The sequence below is a fragment of the Papio anubis genome, chromosome 4, assembly GCF_008728515.1.
Source record: "Papio anubis isolate 15944 chromosome 4, Panubis1.0, whole genome shotgun sequence".
In the NCBI taxonomy this organism is placed as follows: domain Eukaryota; kingdom Metazoa; phylum Chordata; class Mammalia; order Primates; family Cercopithecidae; genus Papio; species Papio anubis.
The window spans coordinates 23,893,261-23,915,267 of NC_044979.1; the positions used below are offsets into that span (position 1 = coordinate 23,893,261).

At 43.7% G+C, this 22,007-nt stretch overlaps 1 protein-coding gene and 1 long non-coding RNA gene across 3 annotated transcripts in view; both read right to left on the reverse strand.

Moving 5' to 3' along the window:
• Positions 1 to 2,831: 2,831 nt before the first annotated feature.
• On the reverse strand, positions 2,832 to 8,207 carry LOC110742910. Its single transcript, XR_002521194.2, has 4 exons — positions 7,259 to 8,207; positions 5,780 to 5,870; positions 5,295 to 5,429; positions 2,832 to 5,158 (listed from the first exon to the last, which is right to left on the reverse strand). It is a non-coding gene; the product is annotated as an uncharacterized LOC110742910 (long non-coding RNA).
• Positions 8,208 to 13,294: 5,087 nt separating this feature from the next.
• The window catches only part of BPGM (bisphosphoglycerate mutase), a 49,915-nt gene continuing 41,202 nt past the window's right edge, over positions 13,295 to 22,007 (reverse strand). The window contains exon 5 of one of the 2 annotated variants that reach the window (XR_001901226.3): positions 13,295 to 13,532. The gene's annotated coding sequence lies outside the window, so the exon portion shown is untranslated. The remainder of the gene's footprint in view (positions 13,533 to 22,007) is intronic. The other variant, XR_645450.4, reaches the window with a different exon arrangement.

The following is a 22,007-nucleotide window of genomic DNA, read 5'->3' on the forward strand; positions in this document are numbered from 1 at the left end:
TGTTATTTTCACAGGCTATGTATCTCCCTTTAAATAACAATAATAAATCATCATACCATGTATCATATTATTTATACATTATCCCATTTATGCTCAAAACGTTCCCAAGACTCTGTATAACTTCTGTGGCGTGAAGAAACCAAGGCCTCAAGCCGTTGAGTTGTTTGCCCAAGGACACACAGCTGACAAATAAGAAAGCCAGAATATCTGACTCCAAACAGTGTACTGTCCACCTCACACCACCTCCTTCACATCTTAGAAGGTAGTTTGAGGTTGTGGAAACAACTATGAGTCATTCAGACCAAGGTCTCATAAATTAAAGGGGTCGTTCAACCAATGGCTGTCAGTGAAGAATATTGAATGTGCACCATAGTCCGTGTATGGTTCTACTTGGGGAGATGGTCAGGTGAATGGTCCTTACTGTCACCAAATTGAGTAATGGTATTTGGTCAAAAAATGATATGGGGGGGTGGTGAAAGAGGGGTGGGGATGGTTAATGGGTACAAAAAAAATAGGAAGAATGAATAAGACTTACTATTTGATAGCAAAATAAGGTGACTATAGTCAATAATAATTTAATTGTACATTTTAAAATAACTAAAGGAGGATATAATTGGATTGTTTATAACACAAATGATAAATGCTTGAGGGGATGGATACTCCATTCTCCGTGATGTGGTTATGACACATTGCATACTGTATCAAAACATCTCATGTACCTATAAATATATACACCTACTATGCACCCACACAAATTTAAAATAAAATTTGAAATTAGAAAAAAATGAGGTGTCACTTTTAATGTAATGAGACTGTGTGTGTGTGTTTGTGCATGTTGTAAACCCTCTCCAAAGGCCTCCATTAGCACCTATGCCCTTGAAGGCACTGGGAATGTTTTAGATATTGGGCAATGTATGATTACCCTCACAAAAGAGGCTAGTTTCAGACTGATTTCACAATGCATGTTTGGTCACATTACTGAAAAGTAGTCTAAAAAACCGAAAATGCTGCTTTTGTGTGTTGATTTATTAACTTGTTAGGACACATGACTATCAAAACCTTACCTATCATTAATACTTTCAGAGTCAAACTAAGGATTGACATTCAGGCACTATAAATCTCATATTTCATTTGCCCTTTGTATCCTTTTAAAATATATTGCCTTTGGTTTGGAGTGATTTGAGGGTTTTCTTTTTTTAACTGGTGTTGCTATCTATCTATCTATCTATCTATCTATCTATCTATCTATCTATCATCTATCATCTATCTATCTGTCTCTATGTCTATATATTAGTTAGGAGCTGTTTTCTTTTTTCTTTGAGACGGTGTTTTGCTCTTGTTGCCCAGGCTGGAGTGCAGTGGCGCCATCTCTGCTTACCGCAACCTCCGCCTCCTGGGTTCAAGCGACTCTCCTGCCTCCTGAGTAGCTGGAATTACAGGCATGCGCCGCCACATCTGGCTAATTTTTGTATTTTTAGTAGAGACAGGGTTTCTCCATGTTGGTCAAGCTGGTCTCGATCTCCCGACCTCAGGTGATCTGCCTGCCTTGGCTTCCCAAAGTGCTGGGATTGCAGGCGTGAGCCACCATGCCCAGTCTAGGGGCTGTTTTCTAAAAAATTAATATCTGATTCCTTCCTGTTCAAATCTTCATAATGTTACATTCTAGATCACTTATTTTTTGTGTGACTTTTCCTAGGAGCACTTGGTAGTGTTACCTTAAATATTACACTTGAAATAGAAAATTCACTAGGGCTTTAGCAGATATCAGGATGCTGATAGGCTAAGATCAAATTAGATGGTGTGGTACAGACCAAGTAGCATTGACTCTTCTGCACCAATTCACATATGTGATTCTTTGATGGTCCCTACAAATAGGCCTTTTAATGTAGAGTAACTAGTACATTTTATTCTAGAGTCCTTAAAACTAAAAAAGTTTACAAAAAACCAGTCATAATTCTCGATGGTATGATTCACTAACTTCTACTCTTCTGTATTTTGAACTTCTAAATCCAGGCCATATGGCAGTGGTTCCCAAACTTGTCTGTAATAAAGTTTTTACTGGTTCACAGAGCAGTTAGAAAAGTGAACACATAGAGTAAATATAATAAATAAATGTATAAATGTATTCATGAATTGGGATGTGCTAGTTAAGCTAAATAATAATGCACCTCTAATATATAACCCTCAAATCTCAATTGCTTAACACAATAAAGGTTTATTTTGCAGTCCTATCACAGTCCATGAGCGTGAGGACTGCTCCAGTGGTCATTCTGGGACCTGAACTCCTTCCATTCAGGGGCTCTGACATCTTCTAGAACCTGGGAAGGGAGGGTAGAGAGGACACACCTGCACCTAGCCACCTGACCCAGAGCAAGCATGCATCCCTTCTGCACTCCATTGCTAAGAACTAGTCACATGGCCCCACCTAAATGAAGGCGGGGGGCGGGGGGGGGTGAAAAAATGCAGTCCAGCAGCATACGCTTGAAGGAAAGTATGCAGACATTAGCCAAAACCTAGCTGGAATATGCTACAAGGTTAAGGCTACCTATCACCTTTACTTGGAAAGGAGGCTCTTTTATTCTTAGTTCATGTTTTTATCCTCCTTTTGTTAATGCGGAAAAAGTCCTTTCTTTTGTGGAAAACTGCAGCCTCAACTGGGGCTCAAGAGATCCTCCCGCCTTAGCCACCTGGGTAGCTAGGACTTCAGGCACACACACCAGGCCCTGCTAATTCTTTTGTGTGTTTGTTTTTTGTACAAATGGAGTCTCGCTATGTTGCCCAGGCTTGGTCTTTAGCCCCTGGACTCAAGTGATCCTCCCACTTCGGCCTCCCAAGTATTTGGATTACAGGCATGAGCCAGCACTCCTGGCCCCTAATTTTAAAATGAATTTCAAAATACTAGAACCACTGGCTTACAGAACACTCAGATATTAGAAAGCTACTGCCTGAATTTACTGACTCACTTCATAAAACGACTTCTAACTTTGAATGGTATAGCATTTGGCCACAGGTACTCTTTGAAATTGCAAAACATTTTTCTGCTATTTCTTTCTACAGACTCCAACAGCTACATAAGTGCAGGAGAACCAAAAACAAAACAAAGCCCTTTTTTTTCCATTGTTTGTTTGGTAGGAATAATTCATTGGTTGGTTGGTAGAAATAATCACATCATTCTAGTATTCTAGTATTCTCCACTCATTGAAACCATGTGCTCCCCCAAGGGATCTGGACACATTACCAGGAAAGTGGATCCCACTGGAATTTAACATCAAATGTTGCAACTTTAGTAAAATCATATTTGCAAAAGCTTTTCTAATAAATATAACTGTGCTTCAGAAGAATGGTCAACAGTGGAAGCAGCTGTTACTACTGAACACTTTTTAGCCGTGTTACTGTCCTCTGCTTACCTGGATCTGTTAGGATGGTATTTCCCTGTCATTACAGACATGTCAGTGATCCCACAGTGTCCAATTTTGCGTCTAGCACCAGAAGCGCCCTCCTGAGAGGAACACAGATCTCTACTGGCACAGTTCTCAGCATGTGGTAGCTGCTCGTTGCATGCTAAATGAAGGACAGAGATCATCTATTTCTGGTATCGGCAGATTGGCTCCTATGTTCTTGTTTGCTGTCCCTTTATTATTTGTACTTGCAACTCGGCAAGTTGCTTCACTCTTCAAAACAGTCTTGAGTCTATCGCCACCCATTCTCTTACAACCATCCCTAACAATCATTCTTGTTGTTGCTTGGCTGATCTAAAGATTTGTTATGTCAGAGTGGGATAGGGTGACAATTTGTAACACTTCTTTTCAATTCCCAAAGATCACTGATCTTTCTCTGTATTGGGTTACAGACAATAATGTGCACTCTTTCCCTAACCCACTCATTTGTTTCTACTCTCCAACCACAGTAAAAATTATAGCTATCCTATGTTATGTGTCTTCTATGTTCCAGAAACAATGTTGGGTGCTCGACATACGTATATCATCTCATTTGACACTGACCTTAGCTCTGTGTGTGGGTGTTATTAGCCCGGCTTGATAGATAAGGAATCTGAGGTTCAGTGAAGCATGCCTCAGTAACTAAAAGTATCATATTATTTTCATAATTACATTGCAGTGTGGCTTTGAGGTTTGGCAGATGTGAGTTTGAACCCTAGCCCTGCCACTCATTCTAGTGGGACTTTGGATGAATTGCTTAACTCTCCTGGACCCATTTCCCTGGGGTGCAAGGAGTCCCAGTGGGGGCCAAGCACTCCCTTTGGGTGTGAGGAAGAGGGTTTGCAGGTGCTACCATGGAGTGTCCAGTTCTTGATCTGTTCACCCCTCTTGAGGGTACTCTGGGAAGGTCAAGTTCTCAAACTCCCCAAAGTCTCAAAATCCCTGAGAAGCCCCTTTCTGCAATTTGGGGTTTGCTCATGACTCCCTAGAAGTAGCTGAAGTTTTTCTAAGAGGACATGAACTGCTCACATTTCCCGAAATACTTTTCAGAGGGGTCTCCAGGGCCCATCTCAGACAAAGTCTATCGGCAGTGAGGTCTTATGGTTTCTCAAAGTTATATTGCGACAGGTTTGGCCCTTCCACCTGTTCAAAGGGACTTCTTTGCTGGGTAGTTAGCCCTGCGTAGTGGGTGTATCCCAGGGCCCTACAACACTCAAAGTACTACCACACAGTGTTTACTAAGGTGACCCAGGAAAATTTCTTTAGCCATTATTTACAGGAAAAAAAAAGTGGAATGAAATAACAGATAGGCTTAGCAAAGGGCTCTTTGAAATTCACAATACTCTATCCGAAAAGTCTCTACAGAAACAGTACTCCTGTAGCCTCTCAGTTATAAATATTTAAAGGTCTGAACACACGGAATGCCAAATTTGTCTATCAGCTCTGCAAATGAAACAACCTATTAATTTTCCATTAGTACTACACATTTCCTAATTTATACATGCCTCAAATCGAGCTGTCCCTCCCTTATACAGCGGTTTGGCTGCTCCCTGGGGTGACCTAAGTGAGTCAGCTGCAAAGGAGATTGATGCTTTTATTTGCAGTTTGTTCTCAGCCTTTGACCTCGGAGAAACTGCTTTCGTAAGAGGGTAGGACTCTGCTTGGCGGGGGTGGCAGGGGGCAGATGTTTTCAGAACAACCCATCGGTGACATCTTGTGACCTGCAAGGAAAGGCCTATGAGAGTAAGGGCCTCCTTTCTCAGCACGCCTTTCTCCTCACCCTAGTAACACCTCAGACCATGTTTATACCAGAATTAACATATTTCAGGGAAGCATGCAAAAGAAAATCAAATCTACCTTTGCCTGGGCTTTGAGAATTTCCGAGCAATTTCTCACCTCCATTCTGCCTTATGCTTAGCTCTCTGAACACGATGGCTTAGAAGAAGCAGCACTGAGGTCAAACTCTACTTCTCTACCCTGAACACCTTCTGTCTGGAAAGAAGCAGAGAAAAAAGAAAGAGCTGGTCCTTGTTTGCCGGTGAGAAGAATGGACCACATCAGTGGTTCTAAACCTGAAGCCTAAGAGTCAGCGGAGATGCTGGTTAAAATCCAGATTCCTGGGTCCCATCCCCAGTGGCCCTGGTTCATTAGTTCAGACTCCCCTGCGGATGGCTTCCAGACTAGCTTCTAGGGGGACATGGTGATCGCTTAGTCCACCCGAGCTGATACAGCCTGAGGTTCTATAGGTCATTCACCCCTGCTATTCCTGGCAGCCTGGGGCCAGACAGCCAGTTCTCATCAAGCCTTTAACCAGTCACTGCCTCACTGATGTTAGATGTGACCTGGGCTTCCTGGTCAAATTCCTGATCATCCTGTCTTCCTCAGTAATAACAACTCAAAGTTCCCGTGTTCTTCCTCTGCAGTCAGAGATACCTAAAAAACAAGGCAAAGAGAAACAAGAGAAGCTGGTTTATAGCTGAAGGGAAAGGCTCTTTGATCCATCTTTCTCTCACCACTGCCTGCTCTTTCTGTTCCATTCCTGCCTCTAATAGGCACAGTCATCATTTTTATATTTTTTAAATAAATAAAAGCACAATCATGTCAGGGCTGAGCAGCACCTCTGAGAGGATCTGATCCCCTTCCTTACTGTTCAGGCAAGGAAACTGAAAACAGAGGTTAAGGAACTTGCCAGATGTCACAGCCAGCAGAGGCAGTGGTGGGATTTGAACCCAGGTAGTCTGACTCCAGCATGCAGGCTTGTAACCAGAATGTTCCATAATGCATAGATGCAATAAGAAAGCTGATCTAATAGCACAAGATTGGCGAGCATAACAATGTTGGGAAGATACATGCAGAGGGCGGGGGAAAGGTTATCCTTGTGCTATTCTTGTAATTTTGTTCAACAAAATTGTCAGCATGTGGGCAGAAAAACAGGCAAAGCCACACACTGTCTTAACCATTTGCAAGCACAGACCGTATCACAAAGGGGATTAAAACTCACATGGTCGGATTCTGACTTCTCTTGCTCCCTTCCCTTAACTCACAAGAAGAGTCAGGCGGCCTGGGCCGGACTGGACCCCTCATGGGCTCCGGCAGCCTGGAGTTCTTCTTCCCATGCTGCCTCTTCCCAACTGCATGGGGCAACCACTCCCCTTTTCTGGGTATTGTGTCTTCTGTAAATCGGGGAGAGGATTGTTCCAGGGGATTACTGAGGGTGCTTTCCAACTCTGAAGTTGTAGATGTGTCCTACCCTTGAGTGGCAGGGGTATCAGCGTAGCTTTCTGTGCAGCTGAGGGGGACAGCTGAGGGGGACCAAAAATGGTCACATGCATTTTTACAGACCAATTTTGTGTCGATTCATACCTCAAACTCCATGAATGAAGGGAACTTTCATAGCCCTTGTAGCTCCTCTCAGCATCTAGAGCAGGATTCTGCTGGTGACAGGTATTTAGCAAATATGGCAGAGTGGCTGTTCCCAGGGCCAGAGCCACTTGCGGGTCCTCCAGAATCTTGATAAGGCTCCCCTTTCCATAGAGCTCCTTCCCCCCTCCTCCTATCCAAGACTGGATTTAGGGGGCTCAGGACTCTACAAACAAAGCTGAGTGACCCTGTGACCCTGTCATCTCACAGTGACTGACAAGAAGACAGCCTATCTGTCTCCCTGACTCCTGGGAGGCTGTTCCTCCTGGTCCTTACAGAAACCTGGCTGGAGACAAACTATTGGCCATTTTGCTTCTTGCTTGTTTTGCCTTGGGTCTTTCATTGTTTTCTTGATAAAACAAAAGGTGTTCAGTCTCTTAGAACTATTGCCCAGTCCTTACCCTTGACAACAGCACCTCATCACCAATAGTCAGTCAATTTCATTTCTCCCATATCCATATTTCCCTTGCTGCTGGGGTAGGGGAATGGGTTTTGGCCCTGGTTTCATACAGCTGCAGAATGATTTCCAGAATGATGTCCCATGATGGCCATGTGAGAGGAAACAGGCACGAACTGCCACCTGGGAGTGATGTCTGGTCAGACATTTCATCTTCCTTGGTGGATGGCTTAACAGGCAGGCTGGTGAAAGCCAAAAGTTCATCCTCCAGGAACGTTCTGGAGATTGTGCCGCCTGGAGGTAAAAGGTTATTCTAAGTCAGTCTCAGAACTTTGGACCTTTGATGTCTAATTCAATGGTTAGAACATGGGCTAAATGCTTTTGATCCCTAGATGGGGCCAGTGAGCTTGGTTTAATTCAGTGGCCTAAAGCCCACCACTGACTCTATCTTGGTGAATTTCAGTGTAGTTATTCAACAGGAAAACCAAAACGAGAGGCTTCACCTCAACTCCTCTCAAGCCGGTGTGCTATCCCAAAGCCATTTGAAATGCCGACACCGATTTGGCAATGACATATAAGAAGGAAGAGTTATGAAGCTCAGCATCAAAGACTGACATTCCTATTTCTTCCATGCTTTCGTTATGTTAATGTCACCTCCTCCACATTACTTTCAGATGGAAAGAAAGAACATCACATGAATGGTCAACTACAAAAATTAACTATTTTCATTCCTGGCTTAGGTAAAAATCATGTATATGGCAACTCGTAAAGTTAAGTATTTTCCAAAAATATTTTTTACTGCCTTAAAATACTGGAAAAGCAGAAGAATGAAGATGTTCTATTCAAGAATATAAGTTTATAAATAAGTGGCGAAAGAAAGGAACACGAGGCTGAACGCGGTGGCTCACGCCTGTAATCCCAGCACTTTGGGTGGCCGAGGTGGGCGGATCACCTGAGGTCAGGAGTTCGAGACCAACCTGACCAACACGAGGAAAACCCGTCTCTACTAAAAATACAAAAATTAGCCGGGCGCGGTGGTGGGTGCCTGTAATCCCAGTTACTTGGGAGGCTGAGACATGAGAATAGCTTGAACCCGGGAGGTGGTGGTTGCAGTGAGCCAAGATCACGCCATTGCACTCTAGCCTGGGCAACAGAGAGAGACTCCATCTCAAAACAAACAAACGAAGAAAGAAAGAAAGAAAGAAGGAAAGAAGGAAAGAAAGAAAGAGAGAGAGAGAGAGAGAGAGAGGGAGGGAGGGAAGGAGGGAGGAAGGAAGGAAGAAAGAAAGAAAAAAAGAAAGGAAGGAAAGAAGGAAGAAGGGAGGGAGGGAGGGAAGGAAGGAAGGAAGGAAGGGAGGAAGGAAGGAAGACGATCAGGGGGCTGGAAGGACCTGGGAAAGCGTGAAGCCCACCTGGATGAGGATCAAAGCTCAGAGAGGCCGTGTGCTTTCCTAAGGTCACACAGCTTAGGTAAGGGTTAAAATAAGAGAACATTTAACCCATTTATGCCTGAGGTTGCCATTTTTGAATTTTTGCAATCAGACCTTGGCGATGACCTTAAGCAGTAGGATATAAATACCTCCCACGTGCTCAATGTTCCAATAATGGAACACTAGGCATAAATGGGTTTTAAACAAGTAAAAACAAAAACTCATTTTTCTGATTCCTAGTATAGTGCTTGTTCCTCTACATAATGGTGCTGTCTAGATCTTTTTTTAGATTGTTCATCCATTTTGGAAGCCTAATTGGCAACATACTGGAATTTTCTGAAATCCACAGAGAGAAAAAAAGAGCCAACTTCATTCAGTTTTTTTGTTGGCTTGTTTTGGTGGAATGTATAAACAATTCACCAACAGACATCATTTCATAGTCTGAAAGCAGTAGGGAATTAAAGAGATTTTGTGCTCAACCTCTCAGTAGAGGAAAGCCCTGTGACATCAATGCACAAGGCTATGGTTGAATTATTTTGGATTTGAGGTATGTGTGTGGGATTTGGGGCATGAAAAGAGGTAAGAGAGGAATTAAAAGGAATTGTTGCTTTCTGGAGAGCCCTGAGGTCAGACACAACTACAGTGAGCTGATCTGCATCTCTTCTTATAAGGAAAATACTATCACTCAGCTACGTTTCTGAGAAAGAGAAGCTTTCTGTCTAAAAGAGGACCACAATGAGTTTGTTGAACTAAATGACTCTTTGTGAAGGAATATTGTAACAAGGAATGGCTAAATGTGATTTGAAATAGGCAAGTTATTCAGAAAACTTGCCTATTTACATGAGCGCCTCTAGCCATTCACAGTTGCCCACGTAATGCAAATCCTTTTGCTTCTCCATCACTGGGACACCTTTCCTTGGAGTGAGCCTCTTCTCAGTCTTCAGAATCCAGCTCAAATTGCACCTGATAAAGTGTAGCCTTCTCATACTGGCCCAAGGCCAAACTCCGTTGTCAGGTTTGCATCTATACCTCAATATGGAATTTACCAAAATGATTCCTTCCTGCCTTTCCTTCTCCACTTGATCATCAACTCCTCAAGATTAAGGACAAGGTTATATTTATCTTTATACTCTATCTTTACACCTAATACAGTGCCTGTCCATGTGATGGCTGATCTTATTTGTCAATATTGGGGGCGCAACAACATGATGCGCTGTTGTTTGGTCAAACATCAGCCTAGATGTTGCAGTGAAGGTATTTTAAAAGATATAATTGATATTTAAGTGAGTTGACTTTGAGTAGATTGCCATACATCATGTGGGTGGTCCTCATCCCATCAGTTGGAGGCCTTAAGAGAAAAGACTGAGGCCCTACAAAGGGGAAGGAATTCTGCCTTCAGACTCAAGTCTGCAATGTCACCTCTTGCCAGAACTTCCAGCCTGCTGGTCTGGCCCTGCAAACTTTCAGACTTGCAGTTCCCACACTTTCTTTTAAAATGAATCAACCTCTGTCTCTCTCTCTTTCTGTCTCTCTCCATATACATGTATATGTCCAAATATATATGTGTATGTATTGAATCAATATCTTGTCGATTCTGTTTCTCTGGAAAACATGGAGTAATGCAGCACATGTTTAGTAAGAGTTTATTGAACCACCAACTTAATAGCAAGGACAGGAAGATGGCAAGTAGGGCTAAAAGCTGGATGGGAGAGGGAAAATGCTGGAAACTATGTGGGTAGATAGAGATTGAATAACCAGGGAAGAAACTGCATGCCACTCTTTTTAAAATAATGATGTCTACCTTTATTATGCACCTGGGTACCATATGTGCATAGAAATATTTTAATGCAATTGGATTTCCTTGAATTTTAGAGACTCTCATGTAAATATCAAACTGTAAGGTAGAATGCGATTAAGATATTGAAAAAGGGATTTAGGCCAACATAAAGCACATATAATAAAGGGTATTTATGTTTTATGGGGGATTTTCCGGAATCTTTAGAATCTTTGGGGACTGGATTAAGTCCCTGGGATTCCTAAACCCTTAGGAGTCCTCAAACTATTTTCAGTATTTTAAAAGTCACATTGAAGTCCTACCCCTGCCTGCTAAGCCTGCCCAGTCTCATTAAAATGTCAAATTTTGTTTGCTTTGGGCTAAAATTCTATGAACCAAGTTTGATGGTTATCTGTTGCTGCCCAGTATCTCTAATTGGCAATTGCACATATCTTGGAATAACTTTTTAAAAATGGAAGCATGGATCAACTAATTTGAAAATACAGGTTGTTTGATAACAAAGTCTTTTAAAACTAAGGAGGCACAAAAGGTGGAGAAAAAGAGAAAGGTAATGAACGGAGTTTCTAGTGATGGGCAGGTGAGGAGCCTCCTAGTGGATAATTACTGAGCTCCTGAAAGGCCCAAGAGTTGAGTAAAGTCAGTGCAGTATCTGGTTAGCTGTAAAGTTCATGGTGGTCCAATGTTAAATGCCCTGAGGTTGCACATCCAGCCAAACTCAGGCACAGATGCCACTAGGGAGGTGGCTCAGAGAAGCCACCACAGGAAGCCAGAGCATCCAGGTGAGATGTAACATGCTTACAGCAACTGCAGCAGCACTGTTCATTCAGCCTTGACCAAGGAAGGCCAGGAGCTCCAAAACTCAGCCAAACTTTGGGCCCCATCTCTGCCCCTCACTAGGCCTTTGACCTCTTTGTGCCTCAGTTTTCTCATTGGTAAAAGAATCGATAATGATGGGTTCTAGAATTGTTGCAATAAATAGTGTAACATATAAAGCACGCAGAACAATGACCGGAACAAAGCAAGCCTCCAATGCAGGTGGATTCTTGTTACACGTCAGGCACTGTCCCAAGAATCTTGCACACACCTTTTCCCAGTCCCCAGAACAATCCCCCAAGGAAAACACTATAATTGTCTCCATTTCATAGATGAGTTTAAGGAACTTGTCCAACGTCACTCAGCTCATCCGTGGCAGAAACTGGACTCAAACAAAGCCTTGATATTACCAACCAGGGTGTGCCTGCCTGGGGACACCAACTTACCTCATTCACTGTGTGCCCTGGGGCCAGTTGCCTGGCCTCCCTGAGTTTGCATTCTTTCATCTGTAAAAGTAGAGGGTTATTTTCCAATTTCAATAATATATGTATTATGGTTATGTATGAGGTCATCACTGGGGAAAGCTGGGCACATACACACCCTCTAGACTCATGTTGTAACTCCTCCTAAGCTAAAATGATTCAAAGTAGAAAGTTTACAAACCACTGTAGGGATACACTACTTGGCAATTTTCCTTGTATTGGGCTCAATCAATGCTTCTTAATGTGATTTGTTTGATTTCTAGACACTAGAATGTGACCAGTACTGACCATATTGCTTTGTGTGACATGAAAAAACAGGTCACTACAAAGTCTCTCGATTTAAGTAGCAAAAACAAAGAATCTGAGTTGATGGAAGCATTTTATTCTTTAAAATAGTATCTCTCAGCTGGGTGCGGTGGCTCACGCCTGTAATCCCAGCACTTTGGGAGGCTGAGGCGGGCAGATCTCGAGGTCAGGAGATTGAGACCATCCTGGCTAACACGGTGAAACTCTGTCTCTACTAAAAATACGAAAAAAAAATTAGCTGGGCGCGGTGGCGGGTGCCTGTAGTCCCAGCTACTTGGGAGGCTGAGGCAGGAGAATGGCACGAACCTGGGAGGTGGAGCTTGCAGTGAGCCAAGATAGTGCCACTGCACTCCAGCCTGGGCGACAGAGTGAGACTCCGTCTCAAAAAAAAAACCAACCAAACAAAAAAAAACAACAAAAAGAATAGTATGTCTCGTGGTATTAAAAATTTATGTATTTAAAATAAAAAAATAAAAATAATACAAATAAACTAGGAGGTTGGAGGCAGAGATCTCTAAGGCCCCTTCCTGGGGTAAAACGCTTGTTCAGGATAGAGCAAGCCACTCCTTGCAGGTCCCCTCCCCCAGCCCCCTTGAGCAGAAGCAGGATTTTGTGTGTGTCCTGCCCAGTGCCTGAGGCTGTCAGTCACACCTCCCTGTCTCCTTTCAGTTTAGACACTGACCTCCCTGGTAAACACGAGTGTGTCCAACTTCTACCCTTGAAATTACTATAGCTGCCTTTGGGAGCAGCTGGAAACCCTTTCTGCCAGGCATGTTTTGTCTGATCACATCTGGCCAAAGTGGAGGTAAATACAGAACTAAACAGCTCTCTCTCTGTGTCTTGGGGAGCAGTGAAAACCTGGGATCAGGCAGGTGGGCTCCAATCACTTTTCCCAGAAACAGCCACAAAGGGGTTCTTAAGAAATAAGTAAATAAAAATAAAAGCCCAGTGTTCTCTTTTTGATTGAACACCCCGTTAACTACCTGGGGTTTTGTTCTGGACAGAGAGCTCCATGTCTCTTAATTTGTTACACAAAAATTAAGCAGAACTGGACACATGAGTCTATCTCTGTGTGCCTCAGTTTCCCCATCTATTGTCAGTAAGCTTCTGTTCTGTGAGAAGCACTTTATTTATATGCTGGAAAGGGAGGGGGTGGGAGGGAAATAGAATAGAAATGAAGGGCTTCTTTTTTCTTATTTTAATCCATGGCCACACTGTAAAGCAGCCCATTTTAAAAACTCAGCTGTCAGAAGAAAGTCAGTAAGACCATACCAGTGGGGCTAGGACCAGGCTGAACAGAAACAATTGACGTGGTTCTAGCTTGGTTCCTTCACAAATAGCTCTCACTGGGAGCTGCTCCTCAAGGCCAGGCCTTCTGGGTCGTCCTGGGCGTCAGATGGAAATGATTTGGGCACATCCGGTATGGCTTGAATTTGATCCTTAGGGTAAGATCTGAGAAAGAAAAGAAAGGCAAACTGATTCCCCTAAAAACTATGCATTCTGAAAACCTGATATTTAATGCTCACCCCTTAGAGCTGTATACCTAATTATTGGTTTGTAAGACACAACATGATTTTCCCCCTAATTCTTTCCAAAAATGCATTCCACAAATTGTTAGCATCCCCGCCAATAGCCTCAGTCAACTCACATACCAGCTTTAAAGTCAACCCCTTTTAAACCAGTGCATCAGTCCCTTGAGTTTGGGGATTATTTCCAGATTCCTATAGCTGCTGGCCTTTTTTTTTTTAAGTTGAAAATGATCATGTGTCTTTGTAGCTGTTAATTTTTAGAGAGAAATAGACAGTGGCAGCAGTGCATGTACACAATAGCTGTGATATCCTCTAAGGCCCCTTAGCACAGTCTAAGACACTCCACCACCCACTTCCTTGTTGCATCAGCTCTTTCATAAGGGCTCAAAACTCTCCATGTTCAGAATGTCCAAGAAATTCCCATATATGTTATTGAGGCTTTGCCATTATGATTTGTCATATTACGGAGAGGTGGTGAAACATGATGGCTTAACACATGGCCTCCAGAACAAACTGCCCAGCTTTGAAGCCCAGCTATTTGCTACTTGTCCCTGTGTGACCTTGAGCAACTTATTTAACTGCAGGGTGCCTTAGTTTTCTCATCTGCAAAATGGGAATCATATTAGTACCTACTTTATACGCAAATATGTATAAAGTTGTGTTCAAGCAGGGCTTGTACAGAATTAGTTCCACACAAATGCAAGTTACTATCACACAGTGTTTTTAGGTAGGGCTTTGCACCATCAGGGACTGCTCTGATGACTTTTAACTATCAACATGGAAGATGGCCAGAAGAATCTGGGGACAAATGAAAATGCATGCAGAGAATGAAGGGAAGGATGCCGAGTGGCTTTGTGACTCTTCTGAGGACATTTAATTTTCTTTTAAAAAGGCTGATGAAGGAGGGAGTTATAGACTGTAAGGACCAGGGAGTGCTCAAAGACCATGAGGCTCTCCTCCTCATTGCAGAGCCTGTTAGGAAGTTGAGTGCAGAACTTGTGTCAGCCCCTGGGGTCTCTCAGTCCCCAGCCCCTAGGCCCAGTTCTTCCCATTGCTCAGTGCTGCCTCTCTTAGGGGAGAGGCACTGGGTCCTCAGCTCTCCTAGTGTGGATTCTACAGCACTCAGGTGGTTGGCCTTGTTTTGAGTTTCGTCTTTTCTGATTCCCTATATATCTTTTGGCAGGACCGTTTTGCTCAAATGCAATTTTCTCACCCGACTCCCACACTTACGAGTCTCTAGGGCTTCCCCCCCTGTGTGTGGTGTGGCTTTGGACCTGACTCTAATTTTTGTGGAGGCTTAAAGAAGCAGTTTCATTACTTCTCATGTTTTATGTCACTTCTTATTCCATCTAGTGCTTAATAATTTGCTTTCCCAACGAGTAGGTGCTCAGTAAAGGCTTTTTGACAACAGAAGGGACACAGGGGTACTGAAAAGTTGCTCGACATAAGTATCTCCAAGGCTACTCAGCAATTTAATGGCAGGTATAGGAGAAGATCACAGTTTCCTCTTTGTTCTCTGTTGCATCTGATGGGAATAGGATGTGGAAGCGTGATACTTCCACTTAGATAATACAGAAGACTTGTTTATTCTGACCATTGAAGTCATCTATGACACGGAGTGTCAAACAATATTTATTTTCAGGCTCCAATGGGATGGCAGAAATAGAAAAGAACAAGAGGCAGCCTAGGCTAGCAAGGAGGGCCTGGACTGGAAGTCAGGAAGTTATGTGATTGTTCGTAGAGGATGTAATGATTAGAAGCTATTCTTAATCAAATAATTCTTAATACAAATTCTTAGAACTTCCATGTCTTCAGTAGCTCACGCAGCTAAGAAAGAAATTATCCACGCCCTGGGGGACCCTAAAACCCACCAGCATCAGCTCCCTGGCTGCCACGCTCAACCCAAGAGCAGAGTAAGTTTCATGGGACCTGTGCCACATACTGAAACAGGACTGCCAGCTTCCCAGAGTGCTCAGTGATGCTCCTCCAACTGCAGCTACTCTTTGACGACCTGGAGGGGTGTTTAGTCATTATCTGAGCCAGTGCAGTTCAGATCAGCCCAGGGTTCTGATGAGGCACCACACAGGCATGGAGAGGATGTGGGGAGCTGAATGGGCAGAGTCCTGGGGCCCCTCCTTCATTTCCACTGGGCAGCCCTGCTTTCAAAGAAAGTGTTGTGATTTAGAAAGAAGAACACCTTGACTTAGAGCCACTGCTTTGGGGAATTAAGTCTCAGAGATGAAGTAATGGGCTGCAGGTCATTCAGTCAGTTGGTAGCAGAGCCTGGGGTGGAATCCAAACCTTGAGCGCCTTGTGCCCAGTCCCCTTCCACTTCATTCGCTCGTGTTGCCAAGTGTCTCATTATACATATACATCTCAAATAACGATGCTAGAGGATGCTCCAGTAACACTTTTTTTTAAAGCATTACAAAAGAAAGCACCAAAATGTCCACGAAAGCATGTACAAGGTTATCGATCTCCAACAGCCCAACGCAACAAGATACTTTCACACCCAGCTTGCAGGTGGACTGTTCTCTCTCCTCCACCCCAGCTGAAGATAAACAACGCCAGCCCTTGGCATCATCAGCTAGTCAATAACTTAGTTTTCCAGGTCCTTCTTAAAAAAGGCAGTCCCTCCTCCTCTTTAGCCCTTTTTTCACTGTCAAATCAAGAAGGAATCTGCCACCAATAATTCTACCGGAACCTCCATTGGCTGACTACATTTCCGCTGTGAATAAATGTCTTCAGAATTCTCTGTTCCTTAGTGGTATGCGCTGTTAACATTTTATCTCTAATGATTTCAGTAAAGACTTTTTATGAAAGGCATTTCGAATGTCCGTGACAGAAACAAGGGTTCTGTTTTCTCGGTGGCTGGGGAAGACCTGGTGATCATATCAGGTGTTAATTCAAGCTACCCTCAGGTGGCTTAAGAGCAAGTCCTGTTTTGATCTTTTAAAGGCAGAAATCCCTCCCTAGTCATCAGGACCTATGAGTAGAACTTGAAGCATCCTTTGTTGGTTTTTCAACCACAGGCTGCCTGAAAAGCCCCTCCACGCCTCTTGCCAGGACTCTGCCTGGTAGGGAAAGACACAAGGGCCGTGGTGGCACCCTCTTCCCTGGCCCCTTTCCTATTCTACCAAAAATCTTAACTTTCCCCTGCCTCTGCCAACTCCCCTGTGGTCTCAAGTGTTCCAGGAAATGAGGAGTAATTCTTTAAATCTTGCTTTAAAAGGGGAACACCATGTGACTCCTCCCTGTGGTGGGTGAGGGGTGGGGTGGGGAGGCTGAGGGGGCTCAGTGGTGCCTGGAGAAGTCCAGGTTCGGGTCTCCTGGGGGAGGAGCCAGCTCTGTCCCTTCCACTCAGCATCAGCCAGCCTGGAGACCACATCAGACTGGCATAGCTCCCTGGAACAGTCTCCCATTCCCTTCATCCTCCACCACCGCCCCACCACCCCGCCCCCGCCTTCACTTAGCTCTTCCCTCCCTCTGCCCCCAGGCTCCTACTTGCATTCTTTATATCTTCTGGCATTTTTCATGTTGTTTTACTGTGTATTTAATAATAGCTCCACATTCTCTTCTTTATCTGAAATCAAGGCTCATACCTGCATCATGCGTTCACTTTGGGAGTAAAATTTATGGCCGAGCTTGCCATGGGGTTAATTGCTTTTCATTAACTTCATACTTCTTAATTATTACAAATTATTTGCCTGTACTAGAAACAGTTCCATCCTGTGCTCCAAATTTACTGGCCTTCAATTGCAACCAGAAACGGGAAGTCTTGGATTGCCCGTGCTTGGGGAGTGAGGTTCCTGGCTTTGCGCATCAGAGTCTGACCAGACTGAGGGTAGGAAGACGGTGGTAATTCTAGATCTTTAGACTTCAAAGCCCAGATTAGGGCCTGTAGGCCAAATAAAAATTGAATTTAGCTTTTCTGAGCCATAGACTGTTCTGTGTCTCAATTCTCAAATCTATAAAGTGGAGTTAGAAAGACAGAAAGGCATGATGTGTATATTTAATAACAAGTTTACTTTAAAATCAGTTTGAAAAACCTATACTTCATATAATGAGTGGGGTTTCAAAAGCAAGAAAGAGAGAAAAAGTATATCCACCAAAGAGGAAGGGAGAATAAATCCCAATGGAAAATTTGTGCCTTTCTGCGGTTGGAGTCATTTGGTCAAGAAATGATGAAATTACAAATTTCTGAAAAGGGCGTGTGTGTTGGAGTTCCTGAGGTCCAGGTCTCAGCATGGTACTTGGGCAAGGCCAGTGTTGAACTCTGAGGAAGAATAAAGACAAGGAAGTGATCACGACCAGCATTCTTTGCCAAAACAGCAATGCCTCCATGGCCTCTTACTGCCCATGAGTCTCTTCATCTCATGGATTTGGAAGCAAGCTCTCTCAGCAAACCTGTACACCCATTGTCCCTTGCAATGTGATTCGTCCTTTAATTCTTTAGATAGAAATGGTTGGTAAAAAGGGAATCGCAGCTGGAGGTTTGTGGGAACTGGCATATTCAGACTACACAAAGGCCCTGTGTGTGCAGCCGCAGCCGCAGCTGTGGGAGCCAAGGGCCTGGCACTGGGGAGCAGTAGGTATTTCTCAGTGCAGGAAAGCATTCCTGTCCGTGCTCACAATCCATCTGGGATTGACTTTGAACTCACACGCAGAAAAGAAGAAAGAAGTCGGCCCAGCAGCCGAGCCCAGAATCAGCTGGGAGGACATTCAAAGTTCTCTGTAAGGGAGCGTGGATGGACAGAGGAGGACAAGGATGTGTAGCCACTTCTGCAATCTCTCAGACCATTGCCAAGTGGGCTAGCAGCAGCAGATGTTCCAGCAGGCGGGCAGCGTCTGTGCCCAGCGGCAGGGCCATTGAGTCCTTGCTGGAACCATCCCACGATGTGGGCTGAGTCTTGTTCTCAGCTGACTGGCTTTCCAAGCTTAACTGTCTGGCTTTCCCAAAGAGTCTGTGAGCCACCCAATATCCTTTAACAAATTCCTTTTCTGTTTAAACTAGCTAGACTGGTCTTTACAGCTTCTAATGGAAGGCCCTGGCTCTGATAGCTTTCAAAGGCTGGAGCTCTGTGGCTTTTAATACTCCATGCTAAAGAAAGCACAATGTTTTGCTTTATTTTCTGCAAATAAAATGTTTTGTTCTCCTCTTCCTATGTGTGTATTTATATAATTCAGTTAGGCTTTAATATACAAGCTCTGAACTCTCCAAATATCAAAGCAGACAGTTTAAGAAAAGAAGGAAAGCAAACGCCTATTTCTCCCACTTTCAAAAGCACACACTTAAATTTTGTCTGGAAAAAAAATCTAAGCTCTCTAGCTCCACTCGGTGTCCTGTTGAACTGGTGTGGGACCATGTTACTTTTTAAGAGAATGAAAATGGAACTTGCTCACTGTAGCTTCGTTGAACCACTTTATTCTTTGACCAATTCTGGATGGGTATTTTAATTAAAATGTTTTTTTCGGCCAGGCACATGGTGGGCTCACGCCTGTAATCCCAGCACTTTGGGAGGCTCAGGTGGATGGATCACGAGGTCAGGAGATCAAGACCATCCTGGCTAACACGGTGAAACCCCATCTCTACTAAAATTAAAAAAAATTAGCAGGGCGTGGTGGCGCACGCCTATAATCCCAGTTACTTGGGAGGCTGAGGCAGGAGAATAGCTTGAACCCAGAAGGCGAAGGTTGCAGTGAGTTGAGATCAAGCCACTGCACTCCAGCCTGGGTAACGGAGCAAGACTCCATCTCAAAAAAAAAAAAAAATTTTTTTAAACTAAAAACAGTATGGGATAGTGGCCAAGAGCATGAGCTTTGGAGTTAGGTCAACTTGGATTTGAATCTTGCTGTAGCTATATACTAGCTTTCCGACTGTGTCTTGCTACTCAGGTTTTGTGAGGATCCTCTGTAAGATGAATATAATAAAAATGTTCACCTCACAATATTATTGTGAGGATTAAACAAGATCCAAGCTCTGGCTTAATTTGCCATTAGAGAATGACCCAGGGGAGTTAATTCATTGTAGCTAAATGATACAATTTAAAATCAAGATTTAAATGCTTTCAGAAGTGGTACATTTAGAAACATTGAGGTCTCCTTGTTACTCTCTTTTTAAATATGATAGGAATTACAGTTCTTATAGAGATTATGTTACACAGTAATCTATTTTTACACAAGAGTGTAAATGTTGTCTTGGAGAGATTACATGCTCAGATGGCAGAAGCTCTTCAGTGGCAATGAGGGTTTGGACTACTGGGCTACTCTTCTGCTTGGAAGACCTTTCCCATCTTCTGTTCACCCCACCGTGGCTCAATTTGGCTTCTGCCTAACTCCCTAATCCTACACCACTTCAGCCTTCATTACTGACCTTAGCTGTTATCTGTTGCCTAAACACCTTCTTCAAGTTCTTCGAGTTACACTGAGCTCACCTGTTATCTGTTGCCTAAACCCTCTCTTCTTTCTCAGGACTATTGCATTTGTTATTTCTTCAGCCTGGAGCACACGCACAGGTACACACACACACTTATGCAAATACACACAAAATCATTCAAAGTTCGATATGTATGAAACCTTTTCCGAGAGAACTGTCTTTGATGATGTGTGGTGGCTTTTAGTCATATAAAATGGCTTTATATATTTTAAAATACTTTTTGTTATGAAAGTATATTTCTCAAGGCATAAAAAATATACAAAACATATTTAATGTAGCAGTTTATTAGCTTGGTTGAGTTTTTAAATATTTAGACATTACTTACAGCAAAATGTTGAAAGCACCTAATTTTTTTTTTCCTGTGGGACATTTAAGTTCTATCCAAATGATGCAACAGTGTCCAGCCATAGAATAAAATTGTTTGAAGTCTATACAACATGGAGAAATCCTTATGATAAAGACAAGAATAAAATATGAATATAAATCAAGAATATGTATGAGTGAAACATGCATATAGAAAGAAAGAAAGAAAATAGTTCTTAGGATGGGAACATTAGGGAATCTTTTCCACTTATTTTCAAGATATTTAGGTGACTTCTTCGCCCTCTCGTGATTTGTGGACTGGAGATCACCCGAGAGCGCCATGCCGACTTCCTGGTCTCCCCACACCTGAGGACCAGAGAACTTTGCCTGAGAGTGTGTGCATATTTGCAATAAAAGACTGCCACTTATGTACTTTGGCCTCATGTTTAATTACTTAGCTCTCCTAAATTAAGTTACATTAAATTAAATTAAATTAAAACAGTTGGTGCTGAAACCTCGGACCCAGGAGGAGACCCTTCCTCAACATTCCCTAGGGTCTAACGAACCTCCTCCTCAAGAGCTTAACCGCTCCCAACCCAACCAGCCACAACACCTAACAAGTGTTCCAGAGCTCTCCCACTGGTGCCGCTTCGAGAATTTCTTCTTCGTGAGTATTCCCTTGTTAACCATCTCCACCAATCATTTCCGTGTCCTTGGCCTGAGTCGCAGACAAGACGCCTAAGGACGAGCTACCCTGTATGCAGTGAGGTCTTCGAACCCGAGACGCTCATCTTGAAGTTCCTCACTCCTCCGCTAGTGGCTCCAGAGCCTCTGCCCTAGTAGCGCAAAGGACGCCATACTGGCAAGTGAGGTCGGTTTACTGGTGGTTAAACAATGGGACTCACAATCAAACCTTCCACCGTGGCATGGCCGCAGTATAAATTAGACAACTAATCTCAATGGCCACCAGACGGCACACTTGACTATTACTACAAGATTCTATTAGATCTTCTAATTTCTGCCAGAGGCCCGGAAAAGGCGGACAGAAATGATCTATGTCCAAGGCTTTAGACTTGCGCCTCGCCCAGACCTGTGCTTCCAGTGTTAAATGGCCCAGGTCTTGTTAGCCTAAACCCTAAAACCTCCGCCCCTTGCCCCCACTCAGCAACTGGAGAAGGACTCACCTCCATTTCAGATGGGGCCACGGCAGGCGCACCTCCCTCCCAACTTTCCAACCCCCTCCCTATGGACTTCCTAATGTTTCTCTCCTTCCACACTCCTCCCTCAGCCACTCTTCACTCTTCCCATTTCTGCTCATTAATTGTCAAGACCGCGGTAGCGGCCCCCATTAGTCAGCCCTCTACCAGTCAGCCTGTCCCAACTCTCTACCAGTCAGCCTGTCTAACTCACCCTACTGGTCAGTCTGTTCCAACCTCCCCTGCTAGTTTGTTGCCCTCCCCACCCCCGAAGTTGCTGAGCCAAAGGCGCGTGGTTAGGAGTCCACGCCCCTTTTCCTGGCTGACCTTTCCAAATTGAAGAACGACTTGGCTTACACTTCTCAGCCAACCCCACCTAATATTCCAAAGAGTTTTCGATACCCAGGCCAGAGCACCCACTCCTGAATCCTGAATCCTGCCAACCACTGGATTTTATGATGGT